The sequence below is a fragment of the Hippopotamus amphibius genome, chromosome 7 (assembly GCF_030028045.1).
Source record: "Hippopotamus amphibius kiboko isolate mHipAmp2 chromosome 7, mHipAmp2.hap2, whole genome shotgun sequence".
Lineage (NCBI taxonomy): Eukaryota > Metazoa > Chordata > Mammalia > Artiodactyla > Hippopotamidae > Hippopotamus > Hippopotamus amphibius.
In genome coordinates, this window is record NC_080192.1 from 89,099,078 (window position 1) to 89,113,675 (window position 14,598).

Consider the following 14,598-nt stretch of genomic DNA (forward strand, 5'->3'; position numbering starts at 1 on the left):
TTCAAGTCTGGCTGTACAGACCTCTCTGGATATAAATGCCCTTCTGTAGTGCAGGGGAATGCCTAGTTACAGGAGGTGGAGGAGTGGATGGGTAAGCTCTAAATGGTCTTCATAAAGCTTTCAGCTGGTCCTCCAATTTTCAGTCTGCCCTGCACCCCTGCCTTTAGAGGTACCTGCTAATTCTGGGTTGTGAACTTACTGGGGTGGTCCTGATGTTTACTCACTTCCCCCACTAGTGCCAGTTAGAGCTCTATTTTCTCAGTTCTGCTGTCAGTTACCACTCATCTACCCACTACCAGCTTCCAAGTTTTGTTGAAATTTCTCGTCTGCTGTTCATTCTTCTTCCATTCTCTGTGTCATTATGGATTTTCTTTATTTTTATCCCTTTACTGTCATTATAGTAGATTTTCAGAGAAAATAGATATGAATGTGTGCATTGAATCTACCTGTTTCAACTGGAAACATTATACCCTCTACTAAGATATTATGGTACTAAGGAAATCTATTAATTTTGCATATTTGTCATATATAAAACACATGATTGAGTACATGCATAAGAACTCTAGTTCTTTTTTTTTTCTAGTTAATTGCATTGGGTTTTCTGGATAAACAACATTGTAAGTAATGATAACTGTCATTGTACTTTTCTGGAATTTACACCTATTTCTTTTTCTTTTGTTATTGTCTTCGTAAGAGCTCTAGAACATGGGCTTCGCTGGTGGCACAGTGGTTAAGAATTTGCCTGCCAGTGCAGGGGACACAGGTTCGATCCCTGGGCCAGGAAGATCCCACATGCTGCAGAGCAACTAAGCCCTTGCACCATAACTACTGAGCCTAGTGCTCTCAAGCCCGTGAGCCACAGCTATGGAGCCCACGCACTGCAACTACTGAAGCCCGTGTGCCTAGAGCCTGTGCTCCACAACAAAAGAAGCCACTGCAATGAGAAACCTGCACAGCGCAACGAAGAGTAGCCCCCACTCGCCACAACTAGAGAAAATCTGCACACAGCAATGAAGACCCAACGCAGCCAAAAATAAATAAATAAACAAATAAATAATAAAATAAATCTTAAAAAAAAAAAAAAAAAGAACTCCAGAACAATGTTAACTAGTAGTAGTGATAGCTGGCATGCTTGTGTTTTTCCTGACATTAATGTGACTGTTTCCAGTTTTGCACTAAAGTTGCTTGTTGTTGATTTCTGATAATTACCTTTTATAAAGTGAAGGAAATTTCCTTTAATTCCAAATAAGCAGAGGTTATCTAAATTAGGGATTGGCACCAAATTTTGTCAAATTTTCAGCATATACCAAAATATTAATTAAAATTTTACCCTTTGGGGAATTCCCTGGCAGTCCAATGGTTAGAACTCCATGCTTCCACTGCGGGGGACATGGGCTTGATCCTTGACTGGGGAACTAAGATCCAGCATGCTGCACAGCTCAGCCAAAATAAATAAATAAATAAATAAATACATAAATAAATAAAACCATTAAAAAATCTATCCTTTTATCTGTTAGTATAACAAATTACATTAATAATTTTGTAATGATCAATTATCTTTGCAGTTTTTGAATAGAAACCTATTTAGTTATAGTATTATTTTACTATATTGCTAGATTTAATTTCCTGATAGTTGATTCCTTGGTATTTTGCACCTATAGCAATATAGCTATATAGAGAGATAGGTTTATTGTTTTATTTGTATGTATTTCTCTCTTTGTTTTAGGGTTTTCCTAGCTTACTCAAAGAAAAGTAGAAGCCAGTATTAAATAATAGGTCCCACTTTCTTGGAATTTACTGAGATTTTCTTTCTGGCCTAGTGTATGCTCACTTTTTATAAATGTTCCATGGGCACATTTACTAGACTAGGCTTGTAATTTTCATTATTCAGAAAGTCTATATCCTCATTTATGTTCCACCTACTCAACCTAGAAATTTCTCTAAGAGGATTTTAACTCTCCCATGTTTAACATTTATCTATGCTTTGCCACATTCTCAGATTTCTAATAGCTTTTTATTTAGGTACTTCAGGGTTACTTTGTTTAATGTCTAAAAATTTGTAATCATTGGGGCTTCCCTGGTGGTCCAGTGGTTAAGACTCCATGCTCCCAATGCAGGGGGCAGAAGTTTGATCCCTGGTTGGGGAACTAAGGTCCTGCATGCCATACGGCATGGTCAAAAAAACAAAAAACCCCAAAACTGTAACCATTATATCTACTTTAAGGATTTTACCTTTTATCCATGCTCATTCAATCAAAGATTAGTTACTGTGCGACTAATATGCACCAAGCACTCTTCCAGGTTTTGCAGACTCAACAGCAAACCAAACAGAAAAAAATTCCAGCCCTCATGAAGCTGGCATTTCAGTAGGGAGGAGAGGTGGTTAGGATACCTGCCCCCTTCTCAGAGCCACAGGAAGGAGTCTGTGGTGCTTGAAACCTGGGGCTGTGGAACTTCTGGAGTAACAAGCAGCTGTTCGCCCAGCCCCTCATGGTCTGTGGTCTAGAGCTGATGGAACAGAAACAGGTAAACGTGAAGAACTCTCTCCTGCTCACACTCCAGGGTCAAATCTCATGCTTAGGCTGGCCCTTTCTCTCCTCTAGAGGAGGTTCTGAAAGCAGCAATTTCCCCAAGAAAGAGAAAGGCAGAAGAGTTAAGTTCTCTGCAGACTGAGGGGAACCATCTGGGGAGGCAGAGTGAATCTGCAGTTGTCCTGGGGGAAGTAGTCATCTTATCACCCTGCGGTGCCTGTTCCACTCTGCCTCCACTGTGGGAACCCTGTGCAGCTGCCACTCGGATTGCACTGGTGGCAACAGCAGGCTGTGACAGACAATTGCCGCCCCACGGGGTATGCCCACAGCCCCGTCTCCCAGAGCCATGGTTTCCAGTCTTTCTCAGTATGAGGTCCCAACCTGATGAGGCTGGGGTTTGTCTACACATTGCGATTTAGGGGAGAGCCAGACCCTGGCATAGGGAGGAAAAGACATAGACTTTTTGTTGTCATGAAATGAGCTTCAAGGCCTGGTTTTCTAGAATAATTTCTCAGTCAAGAGAGAGAATGCATCCTGAGGGAGGATGTCACAGCATCTTGAGGATGATGGAGGTCACTAGTAGAGGAAAATGTACCCATACTTATCATAGTGTGCTCTACCAATTAACATCTCAGCCCTCCATGCTCCAGAATTCTTACAACAATTGCTTCCATATGCCCAGATTTGGGCCTGGGCCTTGGCCCAATCCCCCTGTATGCCTACAGCATGCCTACTAGGAAGACCCTCTCCCTTTGTACTGCTCTCACTTATAAGGGCCAGTTATAAATGGCTCCACCTCAATCTGCTACTAGCAACTCCTGCAGCTCAAAGCCAAACAACCCCAGGGACCCACACTGCCAATGAAAGCCCCAGGCCCCAGTGAGAGTCACAGAAGACTGAGGAGTTCTGGCTACTTTTCAAGGGTGGTGGTGGTGATTTAGGATAGAACAAGGGATTGCCAGCTGGGCCTCAAGAAGAATTCCTCCTGCAGGACAAGGCCCCATGAAGCAGGGTATCCACAGCACAGCTGTGTCCCTCAGTTCCCCTTACCCTCCCCCAAAGCATCCTGCACCCCACTTCCTCTTGAACCTCCCAGAGTCCTGCTTTTATTCCAGTCTTACCCTTCTTAGATCTGACAAGTTCTTCCCACTCCCAGCTGTATAGGTCCCAGGAGCAGGAGTCTAGACCCTCTTTAGGGTGGCCTCACTGAGCCTCTCATGGTATCTCTGCTGCGGGGTCACTGGAACCAAGCCCCGGGCCTCAGTGCCCCTCAACCAGCTCTACCCTCAGCTCCTGCACTGTTGCTCAGAACATCCCTCTGCCTGGGTCACTTAGGATTTGTCTGTATAATAGCTGAGTTTCTGGATATTCCATCTAATTAATAAATCATCACTGCTATTCTCGCCATCACTTCCAATGGTGTGGGAATTACATGAGGCAGGAGAGGTTCAAGGTTATAGACCCAGGCTCTGTGGCCAGGCTGTGTGGGTCCAATCCCAGCTTTGCCCCTTTCTAGCTGGGAAAGCTGGTTACCCGACTTTTGTGTCTCAGTTTCTTCTTCTGTGAATAAATGAGAGTCTCTCCCTCTTGAGGTTGTTGTGTGAATTTAGAAAGTTAGTGCATCTGATGACCTTAGAATAGTGCATGGCATCCAGATCCCACTGCATAAGCCTTACCTGTTATTGTTACACCATTGTCCTGACGGACTCCTCATACAACTTAGGGGAAGCTTCTATTATAATCTCTCCTTTATAGATGGCAAGGTGAAGCCCAGAGTTCGGATGACAGGTCCTAGGAACCCCTGTGCTGCAGATGCTCTTCCCCTCTGACCCACAATGAACCCTCGGGCCCTGCTTAAGTCTCAGCTCTTCCATGTAGCCCCACAGCCCACAGGCCCTAAGCTTCCACCTACCCCTTTGCAAAGCTGCCAGGCATCTTTTGCATCTTGTCAGAGCTCCAGGCTACTGGCTGTGGCCACAGCACAGCAGCACAAATGAGAAGGACACGAGTTGAGGGTCTCTGTGGGGAGATGACCTTAAAGCAGCTTCCTGGGGACAGAGCGGGTGGGTCTGTTCCTCTTCCCAACTGTCGGTGGAGAAGCACTTCTGACCCACTGTTACCTCCGCTGAGGATGTGGCCAAGATGTTAACCCCAGCTCATCCCCAGGGGGTGGAGGAGGAGCTCAAGGGAGGTGAGGTGTGGAGCACAGGGAGCAGGACCTTGAGAGAGAAGCACAGCCTGGGTGCTGGGGGACCAGGTTAACTGGAGACACAGGGCTGGACCCAGAGACCTTGGGATGGAGGCCGCTCAGACCTTGAGGAAAAAGGACTGCCTGCCACGGAGATGGCAAACCTGAATTCTAGGCTCAGCTCTGCCACTGACCAGCAGCATGACCTTGGCTAGTTACTCAACTTCTCTGGCCTTAATTTTCCCATTTGTACATCGGAATAAAGTCTAATTCCCAGGAGTATGGTGAGATGAAATATACAGTATGTAATAAATAATATGTAATAATACACATTTATGTGAAAATGAATAATAATGTGAAATTGCCAAATTGATTTGGATAGGAATTCTGGGCAAAGCAAACATGTCTCTTTATAGTTCTTGATCCCTTTTAAAATGTTATTCTTTGCCTTCCCTTACTAAAGCTGTTTTTCACTGCTCTCTCATGTCTTGGCTGAGCTAAGGAGATTAAGGAAACTGTGTCTGAGCCACAATCTGGTTGGTGTGTGTGTGTGTGGGGGGGGGTGGTTCTGAGCACCCAGGATGGGTGTTCCTATCAGGAGGGGGTGTTACCCTGGGTCCCACGGTAACGAACAGGCAAAGATTGATGAGGTGAACCTGCTGGGGTAATTTCTCTGTGTCTTAGGGTGGAAGATAACGCGGACCACCTCCCTATCCTCACTCCCTTCTCCAGGGCACCTTTCTGTATTGCAGAGGCAGGAAGGCCAAAGCTCCATTTCCCAGAACCTCTTGTACCCACGGTTCTGGATGCCAATTAAGATGATTTAGTTAGAAACAGGTATATGAGGTTGCCAGCATGGAAGTGAGGCAGAGTGCTCCTCCCTGTCCTTCCGTCTGTTTGCTGTGGACAAGCCAGGGCATGGGGACTTGGGGTTTCCCTGCAGCAGTGCTCCTGGGCCCCTCCCCCAGCTTCGAAGGGTTAAGTGGCAGCTGCAGGGGCAGGGGCTTCCTGCTGCCTGGCTGCTGCTTTGGGGGTGTGTCCTTGAACTCAGAGCTCCTCCTACGCCTCCAGCCCTCTCACTGATTGTATAAGCACCTAAATCCATGAATTAAACCCCTTGGCATCTCTTTGGAACACCCAGGAGATTTTTTGACCCTAGAAGAGTTTTCTGAAACTTGACTGGGGCAAATGGCCTGAGGACTTTGCTGCTGTGAAGCTGATCCCCACCAGACATCAGTGATGGCAGAAGCCTCAAACAGGACGGTTCCATTTTGGGAAATGACACCCAGAAGCAATGATGCAGGAGCAATGATTTGGAAGGAACCTAAGTCCTTGAGTGACCATGAGGAGCAGAGATGCACCGCTGACCTCCACCTTTCACATTGAGAGGCAAGAGAAACTCTTTTGTTCATTGGGCCATTGCATTATTGGGTGATGGAGAGGTGTTGGCACCTTAGCTCAAACTGGTTTATGTAATTGCTCTCCTTTAGAACAGATGGCTCAGTTGAGGAATCAAAGAGCTAAGGGGCCAGAAAATTATAGTTGGAGTTGATGGAGGGAAGCGGGTCTAAAGGAATAAAGTCCAGGTTTCTCACGCTGGGTTCCTGATGCGCACCAGCTTGCCCACTCAAGGGTTTGGCAACAAGGACTTCCCTGGTGGTTCAGTGGTTAAGAATTCCCCTGCCAATACAGGGTACACAGGTTTGATCCCTGGACCGGGAGGATCCCACATGCCTCAGAGCAACTGAGCCCATGCTCCACAACTACTGAGCCCTCGTGTTACAACTACTGAAGCCCATGTGCCTAGAGCCCATGCTCTGCAACAAGAGAAGCCACCACAATGAGAAGCCCGCTCATCACAATGAAGAGTAGCCCCCACTAGCTGCAACTAGAGAAAGCCTGCACGCAGCAACAAAGACCCAATGCAGCCAGAAACATAATAAACAAACAAAAAAACAAACAAACAAATAAATAAATAAGGATTTGGCAATAAAATAGAATGTCAATAATGTTCTTTCTGCAAAGGCAGTCCTAAGAGGGAATTTTATAGCAATACAATCCTACCTCAAGAAACAAGAAAAATCCCAAATAAACAATCTAAACTTACACCTAAAAAAAAACAGAGAAAGAAGAGCAAACAAAACCCAAAGTGAGTAGACGGAGAGAAATCATAAAGATCAGAGCAGAAATAAATGAAATAGAAACAAAGAAAACAATAGCAAAAATCAATAAAACTAAAAGCTGGTTTTTTGAGAAGATAAATAAAATCAATAAACCTCTAGCAAGACTCATCAAGAAAAAGAGGGAGAGGACTCAAATCAATAAAAGTAGAATTGAAACAGAAGTTACAACGGACACCACAGAAATAAAAAGCACCATAAGAGATTACTACAAGCAAATATATGCCAATAAAATGGACAACCTGGATGAAATGGACAGATTCTTAGAAAGGTATAACCTTCCAAGACTGAGTCAGGAAGAAATAGAAAATACAAACAGACCAATCACAAGTAATGAAATTGAAACTGTGATTAAAAATCTCCCAACAAACAAAAGTCCAGGACCAGATGGATTCACAGGTGAATTTTATCAAACATTTAGAGACGAGCTAACACCCATCCTTCTCAAGCTCTTCCCAAAAATTGCAGAGGAAGGAACACTCCTAAACTCATTTTATGAAGCCACCATCACCCTGATACCAAAACCAGACAAAGATACTACATAAAAAGAAAATTACAGACCAATATCACTGATGAATTTAGATGCAAAAATCCTCAACAAAGTACTAGCCAACAGAATCCAACAACACATTAAAAGGATCATACACCGTGATCAAGTGGGGTTTATCCCTGGAATACAAGGATTCTTCAATATATGCACATCAATCAATGTGATACACCATATTAACAAACTGAAGGATAAAAACCATATGATCATCTCAATAGATGCAGAAAAAGCTTATGACAAAATTCAACACCCATTTATGATAAAAACTCTCCAGAAGATGGGCGTAGAGGGAAGCTACCTCAACATAATAAAGGCCATATATGACAAACCCACAGCATTCTCGATGGTGAAAAACTGGAAGCATTCCCTCTAAGATCAGGAACAAGACAAGGATGTCCACTCTTGCCACTACTATTCAACATAGTTTTGGAAGTCCTTGCCACAGCAATCAGAGAAGAAACAGAAATAAAAGGAATCCAAATTGGAAAAGAAGTAAAACTGTCACTGTTCGCAGATGACATGATACTATACTTAGAAAATCCTAAAGATGCCACCAGAAAACTACTTGAGCTAATCAGTGAATTTGATAAAGTTGCAGGATACAAAATTAACACACAGAAATCTCTTGCATTCCTATACACTAACAATGAAAGATCAGAAAGAGAAATTAAGGAAACAATCCCATTCACCATTGCAACAAAAAGAATAAAATATCTAGGAATAAACCTAACCAAGGAGATAAAAGACCTGTACTCAGAAAACTATAAGACACTCATGAAAGAAATCAAAGACGACACAAACAGATGGAGGGACATACCATGTTCTTGGATTGGAAGAATCCACATTGTGAAAATGACTGTACTACCCAAAGCAATTTACAGATTCAATGCAATCCTGATCAAATTACCAATGGCATTTTTCACAGAACTAGAACAAGAAATTTTACGATTTGTATGGAAACGCAAAAGACCCCGAATAGCCAAAACAATCTTGAGAAGGAAAGACGGAGTTGGTGGAATCAGGCTTCCTGACTTCAGGCTATACTACAAGGCTTCAGTGATCAAGACAGTATGGTACTGGCATAAAAATAGAAATATAGATGAATGGAACTATGGTCAACTAATCTATGACAAAGGAGGCAAGGATATACAAGGGAGAGAAGGCAGCCTCTTCAATAAGTGGCGCTGGGAAAACTGGACAGCTACATGTAAAAGAAGGAAATTAGAACACTCCCTAACACCATACACAAAAATAAACTGAAAATGGATTAAAGACCTAAATGTAAGGCCAGACACTATAAAACTCCTAGAGGAAAACATAGGAAGAACACTCTTTGATGTAAATCATGGCAAGATCTTTTTTGACCCACCCACTAGAGTAATGGAAATAAAAACAAAAAGGAATAAGTGAGATCTTTGCCATTCAGAGTGGCTAACCCTCTCTGAGAATGAAACCAACAGAGAAAAAAGCAGACCCAAGAGACAGAGAGATGCTTGGTGACTTTTGTCAGACACCTGGATCCAGTTACAGCTTTGGATTCATCCTATGAACTTTTCAGACTGAATATTCGTCTAATCCAATACTTGGACATTAGTCTGAGGCTTGGACACTCTTCTATAAACACCTCTATCACCAGGACAAGCAACCCCAAAAGCTTGGACAACCATGAGGAAACAAAGAAACACCATGCAGGCAAAGGAGCAGGAAAAAAACCCACAAGACCAAATAAATGAGGAGGAAATAGGAAAAATGCCTGAAAAAGAATTTAGAGTAATGATAGTAAAAATGATACAAAATCTCGATAACAAATTAGAGAAAGTACAAGAAACAGTTCATAAGAACTCAGAAAAACAAACAGCAATGGATAACAAAATAACTGAAATTAAAAATACTCTAGATGCTATAACCAGCAGAATGACTGAGGCAGAAGAACGAATAAGTGAGTTGGAAGATAGAATGGAAGAAATAAACGCCACAGAGCAGGAAAAAGATAAAAAAATAAAAAGACTAGAAGACAGCCTCAGAGACCTCAGTGATAACCTTAAACGTACCAACATTCGAATTATAGGCATCCCAGAAGAAGAAGAAAACAAGAAAGGGTCTGAGAAAATATTTGAAGAGGTTCTAGTGGAAAACTTCCCCAACATGGGAAAGGAAATAATTCACCAAGTCCAAGAAGCACAGAGAGTCCCATACAGAATAAACCCAAGGAGAAATACACCAAGACACATATTAATCAAACTAACGACAATTCAACACAAAGAAAAAATATTAAAAGCAGCAAGAGAAAAGCAACAAACAACATATAAGGGAAAACCCATCAGGATAACAGCTGACCTTTCTACAGAAACTCTGCAGGCCAGAAGGGAATGGCAGGATATACTGAAAGTCCTGAAAGAGAGAAACCTACAGCCAAGAATACTTTACCCAGCAAGAATCTCATTCAGATTTGAGGGAGAAATCAAAAGCTTTCCAGACAAGCAAAAGTTCAGAGAATTCAGCACCACCAAACCAGCCTTACAACAAGTGCTAAAGGAACTTCTCTAAGTAGGAAACACAAGAAAAGGAAAACACCTACAAATACAAACCCAAAACAATTAAGAAAATGGTCATTGGAACACACATGTCAATAATCACTTTAAATGTAAATGGATTAAATGCTCCAACCAAAAGACACAGACTGGCTGAATGGATACAAAAACAAGACCCTTCTATATGCTGCCTACAAGAAACCCACTTCAGACCAAGGGATACATATAGACTGAAAGTGAAGGGATGGAAAAAGATATTCCATGCAAATGGAAGTCAAAAGAAAGCTGGAGTAGCAATACTCATATCAGACAAATTAGACTTGAAAGTAAAGACTATTAAAAGAGACAAGGAAGGGCACTACATAATGATCAAGGGATCCATCCAAGAAGAACATATCACAATGGTAAATATCTATGCCCCCAATATAGGAGCACCTCAATACATAAGGCAAATGCTAACAGCTATAAAAGGGGACATCGACAGTAACACAATTATAGTGGGAGACTTGAACACCCCACTTACATCAATGGACAGATCATCCAAACAGAAAATAAATAAAGACACACAAGCTTTAAATGACACATTAGACCATCTCGACTTAATTGATATTTATAGGACATTCCATCCAAAAACGACAGACTACACTTTCTTCTCAAGTGCACACGGAACATTTTCCAGGATAGATCACATCTTGGGTCACAAATCAAACCTCAGCAAATTCAAGAAAATTGAAATCATATCAAGCATCTTCTCAGACCACAACGCCATGAGACTAGATATCAATTACAGGAAAAAAACTGCAAAAAAGACAAACACATGGAGGCTAAACAATTCACTCTTAAACAACCAAGGAATCACTAAAGAAATCAAAGAGGAAATCAAAAAGTATCTAGAAACAAATGACAACGAAAACACAACAACCCAAAACCTATGGGACGCAGCAAAAGCAGTTCTAAGAGGGAAGTTTATAGCAATACAGTCCTACCTTAAGAAACAAGAAAATGATCGAATAAACAACCTAACCTTACACCTCAAACAACTAGAGAAAGAAGAACAAAGAAACCCCAAAGTGAGCAGAAGGAAAGAAATCGTAAAGATCAGAGCAGAAATAAATGAAAAAGAAAGGAAAGAAACCATAAGAAAAATAAATAAAACTAAAAGCTGGTTCTTTGAGAAGATTAACAAAATTGATAAACCATTAGCCAGACTCATCAAGAAAAAAAGGGAGAAGATGCAAATCAACAGAATTAGAAATGAAAAAGGAGAAGTCACAACGGACACCTCAGAAATACAAAACATCATGAGAGACTACTACAAGCAACTATATGCCAATCAATTGGATAACCTGGAAGAAATGGATACATTCTTAGAAAAATACAATCTTCCAAGACTGAACCAGGAAGAAATAGAAACCATGAACAGACCAATCACAAGTACAGAAATTGAGGCAGTGATTAAAAATCTCCCAACACACAAAAGCCCAGGACCAGATGGATTCACAGGCGAATTCTATCAAACATTTCGAGAAGAGTTAACACCTATCCTTCTCAAACTCTTCCAAAATATTGCAGAAGGCGGAGCACTCCCAAACTCATTCTATGAGGCTACCATCACCCTGATACCAAAACCAGGCAAAGATGTCACAAAAAAAGAAAACTACAGACCAATATCACTGATGAATATAGATGCAAAAATCCTCAACAAAATACTAGCTAACAGACTGCAACAGCACATTAAAAAAATCATACACCACGATCAAGTGGGGTTTATCCCTGGGATGCAAGGATTCTTCAATATATGCAAATCAATCAACGTGATACATCATATCAACAAATTGAAGGATAAAAACCATATGATCATTTCAATAGATGCAGAAAAAGCTTTTGACAAAGTTCAACATCCATTTATGATGAAAGCTCTCCAGAAAATGGGCATAGAAGGAAATTACCTCAACATCATAAAAGCCATATATGACAAACCAAAAGCCAACATTGTTCTCAATGGAGAAAAACTGGAAGAATTCCCTCTAAGAACAGGAACAAGACAAGGGTGTCCACTCTCACCACTGTTATTCAACATAGTTTTGGAAGTGTTAGCCACAGCAATCAGAGAAGAAAAAGAAATTAAAGGAATCCAAATTGGAAAAGAAGAAGTAAAATTATCACTCTTTGCAGATGACATGATACTATATATAGAAAACCCTAAAGACTCTACCAGAAAACTGCTAGCACTCATTGATGAGTTTAGTAAAGTAGCAGGATACAAAATTAATGCACAGAAATCTCTTGCATTCCTATACACTAACAACGGAAGAGCAGAAAGAGAAATTAAGGAAACTCTCCCATTCACCATTGCAACAAAAAGAATAAAATACCTAGGAATAAACCTGCCTAAGGAGGCAAAAGATCTGTATGCAGAAAACTTTAAGACATTGATGAAAGAAATCAAAGATGACATAAACAGATGGAGGGATATACCATGTTCCTGGATTGGAAGAATCAACATCGTGAAAATGACTGTACTACCCAAAGCAATTTACAGATTTAATGCAATCCCGATCAGATTACCAATGGCATTTTTCACAGAACTAGAGCAAGAAATCTTACGATTTGTATGGAAACGCAAAAGACCCCGAATAGCCAAAGCAATCTTGAGAAGGAAAAATGGAGTTGGTGGAATCAGGCTTCCTGACTTCAAACTATACTACAAGGCCATAGTGATCAAGACAGTATGGTACTGGCACAAAAATAGAAAGGAAGATCAATGGAACAGAATAGAGAACTCAGAAGTAAGCCCAAACACATATGGGCACCTTATCTTTGACAAAGGAGGCACGAGTATACAATGGAAAAAAGACAGCCTCTTCAATAAGTGGTGCTGGGAAAATTGGACAGCAACATGTAAAAGAATGAAATTAGAACACTTCCTAACACCATACACAAAAATAAACTCCAAATGGATTAAAGACCTACATATAAGGCCAGACACTATCAAACTCCTAGAGGAAAACATAGGCAGAACACTCTTTGACATACATCAAAGCAACATCCTTTTTGACCCACCTCCTAGAATCATGGAAATAAAATCAAGAATAAACGAATGGGACCTCATGAAACTTAAAAGCTTTTGCACAGCAAAAGAAACCATAAACAAGACTAAAAGGCAACCCTCAGAATGGGAAAAAATAATTGCCTATGAAACAACGGACAAAGGATTAACCTCCAAAATATACAAGCAGCTCATGCAGCTTCATACCAAAAAAGCAAATAACCCAATCCACAAATGGGCAGAAGACCTAAATAGACATTTCTCCAAAGAAGACATACAGATGGCCAACAAACACATGAAAAGATGCTCAACATCACTCATCATCAGAGAAATGCAAGTCAAAGCCACAATGAGGTATCACCTCACACCAATCAGAATGGCCATCATCACAAAGTCTGGAAACAACAAATGTTGGAGAGGGTGTGGAGAAAAGGGAACTCTCCTGCACTGTTGGTGGCAATGTAAGTTGGTACAGCCACTATGGAAAACAATGTGGAGGTTCCTTAAAAAACTACAAATAGAACTACCATATGATCCAGTCATCCCACTCCTGGGCATATACCCAAAGAAAACCATAATCCCAAAAGAAACTTGTACCATAATGTTTATTGCAGCACTCTTTACAATAGCCAGGACATGGAAGCAACCTAAATGCCCATCAACAAATGAATGGATACAGAAGATGTGGCATATATATACAATGGAATATTACTCAGCTATAAAAAGGGATGAGATGGAGCTATATGTAATGAGGTGGATAGAACTACAATCTGTCATACAGAGTGAAGTAAGTCAGAAAGAGAAAGACAAATATTGCATGCTAACTCACATATACGGAATCTAAAAATGGTACTGATGAACTCAGTGACAAGAACAGGGAAGCAGATACAGGGAATGGACTGGAGAACTCGAGGTATGGGAGGGGGCGGGGGGTGAAGGGGAAACTGAGAAGAAGCGGGAGAGTAGTACAGACATATATATACTACCAACTGTAAAATAGTCAGTGGGAAGTTGTTGTATAACAAAGGGAGTCCAACTCGAGGATGGAAGATGCCTTAGAGGACTGGGGCAGGGAGGGTGGGGGGGAATCGAGGGGGGGGCGTCAAGGAAGGGAGGGAATATGGGGATATGTGTATAAAAACAGTTGATTGAACCTGGTGTACCCCCCCAAAAAATAAAATAAAATAATAATAAAAAAAAAAGGAATAAGTGAGACCTAATAAAACTTCAAAACTTCTGCACAGCAAAGGAAACGATAAGCAAGACAGAAAGACAACCCTCAGAATGGGAGAAAATACTTGCAAATGAATCAACAAAGGATTAATCTCCAAAATATATAAATAGTTCATCCAGCTCAATATCAAAAATACAAACAACCCAATCAAAACATGGGCAGAAGACCTAAATAGGCATTTCTCCAAAGAAGACGTATGGATGGCCAAGAGGCACATGAAAAGCTGCTCAACATCACTAATTATTAGAGAAAGGCAAATCAAAACGACAATTAGGTATCACCTCACACCAGTTCGAATGGGCATCATCAGAAAATCGACAAACAGTAACTGCTGGAGA